We start from the raw sequence: 7,809 nt of genomic DNA, 5'->3' as shown, positions 1-7,809 counted from the left end.
TTTCTCAGGCTCTGCCTGCAGCTGCCCTCCCCTCGAGTCCCTGGAGTTCCTCTCAGACCATCCTGAGTCTCTGAGAGTGACTCTCTCATGCAGTGCTCATTTCCCTCTTGAGCTGCTGGGCTGTGTGAGTGCTCTGGGCTGCTGCCAACAATTGGACTGGCAGGCAGGCCGTGGAAGATGCCAGAAGGTCCCGGGCTACTGTGCACATCCAAGAGAAGGTCCTGGGTGGTGCTTGTGCCAAAGGCACTGAAAACATCACCATCAAGCCTGCTGCAGTCCACACTGCCTTGAGTAACTAGTGGGAGTCACATACGCTGTGTGTATATACTGGCAGGGCCCGGGGGGTGCATACGTTCATTCTTTTACGTTATGGTGACTGTCCTTCTCTGGACAGTTTTCACTTCCTTTTCAGAGGCTGGACCTTGCAAGAACATGGGGGAGGAGGATGCCCACCCTCCTCTAGGACTCGGAGAAGGGGTGTGCAGAGCAAACGTCTTCCCAGTGCTCCTACTGGGAGGGCAGGGGAAGGAACGAAACAGTGGGGCCGAAGCACAGCCCTAGTCAGAGATTCCTGCGGTTTCCCCCAACCACACTCAGAGCTGGAGAGCTGCCCATGGAGGGGTAGAGACTGTGGAAGGCACTTATCCCAACCTTCCGCACAGGGCCCAGATCCTCTTCACAGTAATCCTGAGAGATAGCCCTCCAGCTGCCACCTGCGCATCTCCAGCGTGAGTGGGGAGGGGTTCGGAATGCGGCCCAACATGCCTGTTGTGTGTCAGGCCCTCACTTGGGTGTCAGGCTCTCCTCGGTTTACTTGAAACAGACATTGCTGTCTCCCAACACGCTTGAGTTCCCTAGGAATAGATTGCAGGGACAGCCGCATGCCTCCCAACGTCCCCAGCTAACTCAGGCCATCTCTGGGAGTTGACACTTTCTTCTCATAGCGCTATTTATTGCCAGGCTTCCAGCACACAGGAGCTGGCATGCCATTAAAGTGACAAAGGGGAATAAGAAACAGGTGAGGGTCCTAGGAGAAAAAGGCATAGAATATGCCCCTACTAAGAGGCCGGAGGGAGGGATTAACAAACAAGAGTGGCTTCAAACTTTGTTTTCCATCTTCTTTTCCATCTGGGGTTCAAGTGTGAAGAGAAGATGATCATTCACTCATCCCTTCACCCAACATTTATTGAACGCCTACTGTGTGCGGGGCAAAGGCGGGGATCCGGTGATGGATCTGCCCAGGGGACCTCACCATCTTGTCAAGGGTGAAATCCATGACGTCGATAAATGTCATCGAATGTGATCAGTGCAATGACAGAGGTGTGCCCCTGGAAAAGGGTCCCAGCTGCCACGTAGTGGAGGAGACGAGCAGGCAGGGGTCCAGGCAGGCAAGCTTCAGGAAGAGGCCTGAGTAGCAGTTGGCCTGGGGAGGGGCATAGGTGAGGGTTCTAAATAGAGCAGAATTGTCAGGAAAAGCACAGAGATGTACAGGTTGGGACGAGCCGTGTGGGTGCTGTTATAATGGAGAGACTGGGGCGCCTGGGTGGTTCAGTCCGCTAAGCATCAACTTCGGCTCAGGACATGATCTCAGAGTTCGTGGGTTTGAGCCCTGCGACAGGCTCTGTGCTGACAGCTCAGAGCCCAGAGCCTGCTTTGGATTCTGTGTCTCCCTCTCTCTCTGCCTCTGCTTGTGCTTTATCTCTCTGTCAAAAATAAATAAACATATATATATATATATATTTTTTAAAAAGAATGGAGAGACCAAGATGGCGGTGTGGAGGGAGACAGGCTGTGATGGCCTCAAATACCACGTGGAGGACCTTGGACTTTATCCTCCAGGCTGTGGGAGAGTACTGAGGGTCTGTGAGGAAGGGGTAGGCCTCAGAGGAGGGTTCAATGACCACTTTGTCAAGGAACATGAACCCACATGAGGGAATAGCGCAGTGGACCTATAGAATGCATCCAATGCTTTCAGGTAGGAAAAGCAAGGGTTCACTCATCTGCCCATCTGGTTAAAGGGACTTCTTCACTTTGGTAGGAAATAGCAGCGAGACCCAACCCAGGTTATTTAGAACTTTGATTCAGTGTCTTCTTTCTCAGAAACGAATTCAACATTTTCTGTTTTTGTTTTTATTTTTTTTGTTTTGTTTTTGTTTTTGCTTTTTTTGTTTTTTGTTTTTGTTTTGTTTCAGCTGTGGACTTGAGACTGGAGCTGCTGTCCCTTTCAGTTATTTGGTCTGTATCTTTATATATTCCCTGCCCCCCCCCACCCCTTCCTTCACTTCCTCCCTCCCTCCTGATGAAGAATTTTGGGGTGATAGTGGGGTTCGTGGGGTCCAGAGCCAACGGCAGAGAAAGAATTCTTGAAGACATCTTTGGTGCAAAAAGGTGATTTTATTGAAGTCACAGGGACAGGACCCGTGTACAGAAGAGCTGTCCTGGGACCCTGAGGAGAGACTGGTTATATACCATGGAGATGGGGGAGGGAAAGTCCGGGGGAAGTTTCTAGTGAGACTTTCATAGGCTAAAGAAGACTCCGGAGGCTACCTGAGGCCTAGCTATTGTCAAGCTATGGTTGTTTTTCCCTCTAGCGAAACATTAGCATTAAGACAGCAGGGAGTTTCTGGAGAAAGGTTTTACTCTGCCTGCCTCAAGTATTTGTCAATGGGCTGTGTGCAAGTTATAAGGAAATTTAATTCTATCTGCCTTTTCCTTCTTGCCTTTGTTCCCCACGTCACTATGGGGGGGATGATGGAAACTTGGGTCCTGCAGGACGAGGATCTCTATCAGTTAACCCTTTGTTTCCCCCCTTTCCTTTGTTTCTGGGCAGCCGGAAGTGCCTGAGGAATAGCACACATATCCCACCAGGTTGGGGGCGGGGGGGGGGGGGGGGGGGGTGGTGGTGCGGTGTTTGTGGCCTGTCAGCTTGCCTTATCCCTTCCTTCATTCTACCTTGCCACTTTCCTTTCTTCCTGCCTCCCTCTCTCCATTCTTCCCTGTTTCCCTTCCCACTTCCCCCTTCCCTCCCTCTCCCCACCCCCACCTCCTTTCCTTCCACATTAACTGCCCATTAATAAATGCAGGCAAAAACGCATTAGTAATTCTTCCTACTATGGCCTGTGTGCCTTCTAGTAAAGGCCTGTGCCTTTTCCTGAAGTTTCCTGAAATCATTCATCCTTAGATGAGGCCAGCTAGGCTGAACTCCTTTGTTGGTAAAAACAGAAGAGAGTAAAGAATGGAAATAAGCCTCAAGCTGGGAATTAGCCCTCCTCCTCATAGAATTAGGTTATGGAGGGCCCCAATATGGGGAAAATGTGGATCAGAGTTTTGTGGTATAAGCCATCAATCAAATAGGTAATCAAGAGGCAGACTTTCAATCTTGGCTCTTCTCTCAACACAGTGTCTACTGCCATCAGTTAACAGGTTGGTCTTTCTTGGAGACAACATTGGTTTGGTTAGCAATACAGGGACCTGCCCCCCCACCCCCACCCCGTCCCCCACCACCCCGGCTGCCAATGCTGGAACAGTGAGGCTGCTCCCCGAGGTCCAACTTTCCCTTCTACTTCTATCCTCAACTTGCAATTTTACACCTGTCTGTTTGCCAGGCCCAAGAATGGGGTCGTCATAAGGATTTGCCGGCCACAACAGATCTTAAAAAGCAGAGTCTCATTATGTCAGAGCTAGAAAGGGCCTTAGAGATGAGCTTCACATTCATTCAGGATATTTTTAGGGAACACCTGTTTGCCAGGCTTTGCTCTAACTTCTGGCCCTGGCACTCAGGGGAATAAAGAATAGGGCGCACTGTTCTCTGGATTTCCCTTTTTGTCTTGGCCACTAGAGACATTCTGAACCTCTTCTCCATTGAACAGAGCCCACTGAATTTTTCAGAAATTCCACTAAATTTTCGGGTCTTTCAGTTATCTACTTGAGACAGGTCTTCTCATTTAAAATTGTTTCATTTGTGTCTGTATGTAGGTTTTCCAATTGTCTTATTCTCCTTCCCTCTGTCCTTCCATCCCTTCCTTCCTTCCTTCTTACCTTCCCTCCTTCCCCTACTATTCATTGCCTACTATGTGCCAGGCTTGGCTGGGGCACTGAGATAAATTAAGTGGCTTATAATCAAGTAGGAGATAAATAAAAAAAGAGGAGTGACTATGGAAAAAGAGTCAGGTGTTCATTGGAATGTGAAAGCAAAGTCTAAACCCCTCCCCCACAAGACTCCTCCCCCCAGATTGCAGTGGCACTTTGACTTCATGAAAGTTCCATTCAGTTAAACTGTCCTTTGGCCTGTCAAAGCCTCTCAACACTTGCATCCCTTCAGAGACACAGCACTGGCTTCTCTCCGTGTGTGTCTGAAGGTAGTTTAAAACCCGAGGCTAAGATCTATTTTCTCCAATGTTCATCATTTCCCCCCTTCTCCATGTGGTTTTTATGGGGCTTGCTCCACTCTTCAGTATGAATTTCACATTGACTTGGGGTCAGAAGTTTTCTAGGGGAACAGAAAAGGAACGGAAAGGGAACAGGTAGCCCTTTCTGTAATACAAGCGTGAGGAGAAAGTTACTTTGAGGAATTGGCACAAAGGTGGATTTCCCAGCCAATTTGTGGCTGAACAGGGCCTGGAGGGATACAAGGACCCATGTAGATCATCCAAATCTTGAGGTCTAGTTACATGCATCTATTAGGCAAAAAAACAGTAGGACGTCAATCTAGTGTTCTTTAGGTAAATTTTTTTTTGATCTACTTCTGTACTGCAGAGGTGTTTACTGAACAGCTAACTGAGGCTAAATTTAGAAGTCAGCTTTAAGTAGTTGGACTAACCTCATGCTTTTGATGTGATTGGTCAGAATCATTTTCAAGAGAGTACCGCTATCCTTAGTTTTCAACAGCCCCAAAAGAAGGTCACCTTGGAGAAGTGGTTTTCAATGGCCATTCCCTCAGAGACCATGCTCTCAGCCCACCCTCAAACCATGCACATACCTCATATACCCACAAAGCGTCTCTGACCTGTCCAATGTAGCTCTTGCTGGTTTTCACAATCCATTTCCAAAGCTAAGCAAAACAAAGAGATCACTCTCTTGGCTGATAGGAAATAGTAGTACTACGTTTAGAGAAAAAGCCAAGGAAATAAATATATGGATTTCTTACTCCATCTTCCCCTACTACTCCCACAAGAACTCAATCAAATTCTAGAAATTGTTAAAATTTTAAAAAGTCAACGATGAGGTGAAAGGTAGTGACCAAGATTAAGCCTTAAGAAAATACATCCAAGAGCCCAGAAAGTATCTGTTGTGAGTGCTGAATGCCCAGAGTGCCAAGACCCAAAGCAAGAGTGGAGGGTACAAAATCTCCATTCCCTATTTAGATTTCCTTCAAAATTCAATAAAGTAATAAAAGGTCACAAATGAGATTTAACACGTACCTTAAAAGACCCCCACAAACAGCAGTGGGAAGGGAAATACTATGAATCCACATGACTATTAGGTTTTATGGAGAAAAGGAGATTGGGTGATGGGACGGCATTGGGCAATATTCTACCAAGCTTCTGAGTTAGATTTTGTGACATTTTTTCCTAATCATATTCATAATCAGAAGTTGGTCAGATCTCTCCTTTTCCCTTCTCTCCACCTTGCCATTTCTCTTCTCTCCTTGCGTTTATTTCTCTCATGACTTAGGGACAAGGTCTTTGGAGTGAGCTGGTTTGGGCTTCAGTCTTGACTTTGGCACTTACTAGCTTTGTGACCTTAGGCAAATTAATCTTGTTTGGCATGTATTTCCTCTTCTGGAAAACAGGAATGATAATCTTTGTCTCACAAGATTACTGTGAGCTTAAATGGAGCTATTATATGCAAATCCTTCATACTTGTTGGCACCTGTAGGCTCTCAATAAATACAGGTTTTCTTCCTAGAAGAATGGCTTATTTCCAAAGCTAAGCCTTGTACTTGTGCCCTCAATAATCCTGTTCTTTTCTGATTTTCCTGTTCTTTCCTCCTCTCTTACATCTTCAACCTTCCTAACTTCTTGAGACTTAGTGGTTCCCTCCCTGTGACTTGGAAGTTGTGGGAAAGGATCAGTCAGGCAATGAAATACCTGTGCATTCTTTAGAAAACTTGGATCCAGAGATGGCTAGAAAAGGATTGGTTGCTCTGGGGTCCATTTGTCCATCCATGAGATAAGGCCATGAGAATGGGTAAGAGCCTTCTACCCAAGCATGAGGAGAAAGAAAGACTAGAACCTTAAGTCACACCAAAGGAAGAAGCAAAACCAGCAGGAGTTAGTAAAGTAGGGGTAGGGGGAGAGACGCAGAAACCAGAGCTAGGGCTAGAACAGGGTGGGAGATTTTTGAGAAAGAAGTAGTAAATAAAGCATTCGTGTGAGGTCTGAAAAGTGTCCACTGAGCCCGGGCTTGTCATTTAAGAAGTGACCTGTAACCTTTGCCAGAACATTTTCAGTGGTAGAGGAGAGAGGGGCTTGGTTGCAGTGAGCTAAAAGGGGCAGTTAAAGGGGTAAGCAGAGGCGATTTCTTTGGCAAACTTGGTGGAGAAGATGAAGCAGTTGCATGGGAAGGTGGAAGACCAGTGGGAACTTTGCTTTTTCCACAAGTGTGGATAGCAGCACTGGGCACAGTTTAAAGCTGTACAGAGGGTACCTGTTGAGAGAGTTTGAGAATACCAGGAGAGAGGAAGCTCTGGGGAGAGGCAGGGTCTCGGGTCAGAAAAAGGGGAGAGAGGCTGGATGTGGAGAGCTTTGGTGGTGGGCTAGCCTCAAACATGAGGATAGATTACATTCCTTGAAGGAAATGGAGTGAGGGTGGACGCGGATTTGGATACATTCATAGGTGCAGGGAATCTTGCCTGAGCCTTTTGAGGGCTTTACTTTCCTTCTCTGAAGTAGGAAGACAGAATGTCTGCTGAGGGCAGGAAGCTGGGGATGTGATGGGGATTTGGTAAAAGTGATGAGGGTTTGGAATAGCTGTGGTGGGATATGAAAAGGTTGCCTGGGACACTGAGATCCCAAGAGAAGCTGCAGATCCTGGATGGTGACTTTCTCAAGCAGTGCTCAACAGCACAGGGGTAGGAAGCAAAGAGAGGGAGAATGTTTGGACTGGTCCAAAGTTGGATACGGGACAGTGGTGGGGCTGGAAGATAAGAAGGGGCTAGGGCATTGAGGATGTCAGGAGGGGTTGGGAAGGATTCACTGTGAATCTCACTATGAGTCTTTCCAGAATAGGAAGAGAAGCCACCGAGAGAGGTGTGGCTGGGAGGGAAGAAGAGGAGTACAGGGTCAATGAGACTGAAGAGCTGGTATAGACCAGGGAAGAATTAAGAGTTGGATGGACAGTGGGAGATGGCGGCCAGAACTTGGGATTTAACATTTCAAACATTTCAAACATTTTAGGGGTTGGCAAGGCCCACACAGAGGGTCTGGCTGTTGGAGGGATAGAGTTCAGGCTTTTCCAGCATACCTTTATTAAGCTTGCTTATTGTTCAAGCCAGTACCATAACCACACTTGTCTGCACCTTAATGGAGAAATCCACTTGTCCAAGAAATCTTTGGTAGTGGGGGGCAAGGGCGTTCAAAACACTTTCCTTTCCCCCTTGCATTTAGGGATTCTGAGTATGAGTCCCTTTGTCTTTCTCTCTTCTCTTCCTTTTATAACATTGAGTAACTTTTAAAAAAGGTCACCCTGACAATTACAGGAAGTTTACAGACTTTTCATATGTGAGGATATTTTCCTTTATCTTAATTCTTAGGTTCTTGTCCAGCTGGGCAGGTCCAAGGTTTTGCTTCTGGCTATGGTTGTCTGGGA

At 47.0% G+C, this 7,809-nt stretch overlaps 1 protein-coding gene across 6 annotated transcripts in view; it reads right to left on the bottom strand.

Moving 5' to 3' along the window:
- Nucleotides 1–4,017: 4,017 nt before the first annotated feature.
- GPR65 (G protein-coupled receptor 65) overlaps nt 4,018–7,809 on the bottom strand; it is a 120,631-nt gene continuing 116,839 nt past the window's right edge. For all 6 annotated transcript variants that reach the window (XR_009264690.1, XR_009264685.1, XR_009264688.1 and 3 more), the window contains one exon: nt 4,018–5,050. The gene's annotated coding sequence lies outside the window, so the exon portion shown is untranslated. The remainder of the gene's footprint in view (nt 5,051–7,809) is intronic.

This window comes from Neofelis nebulosa, chromosome 7 (genome assembly GCF_028018385.1).
Source record: "Neofelis nebulosa isolate mNeoNeb1 chromosome 7, mNeoNeb1.pri, whole genome shotgun sequence".
Taxonomy (NCBI): Eukaryota; Metazoa; Chordata; class Mammalia; order Carnivora; family Felidae; genus Neofelis; species Neofelis nebulosa.
This window is presented reverse-complemented; position numbering and strand designations above follow the sequence as displayed.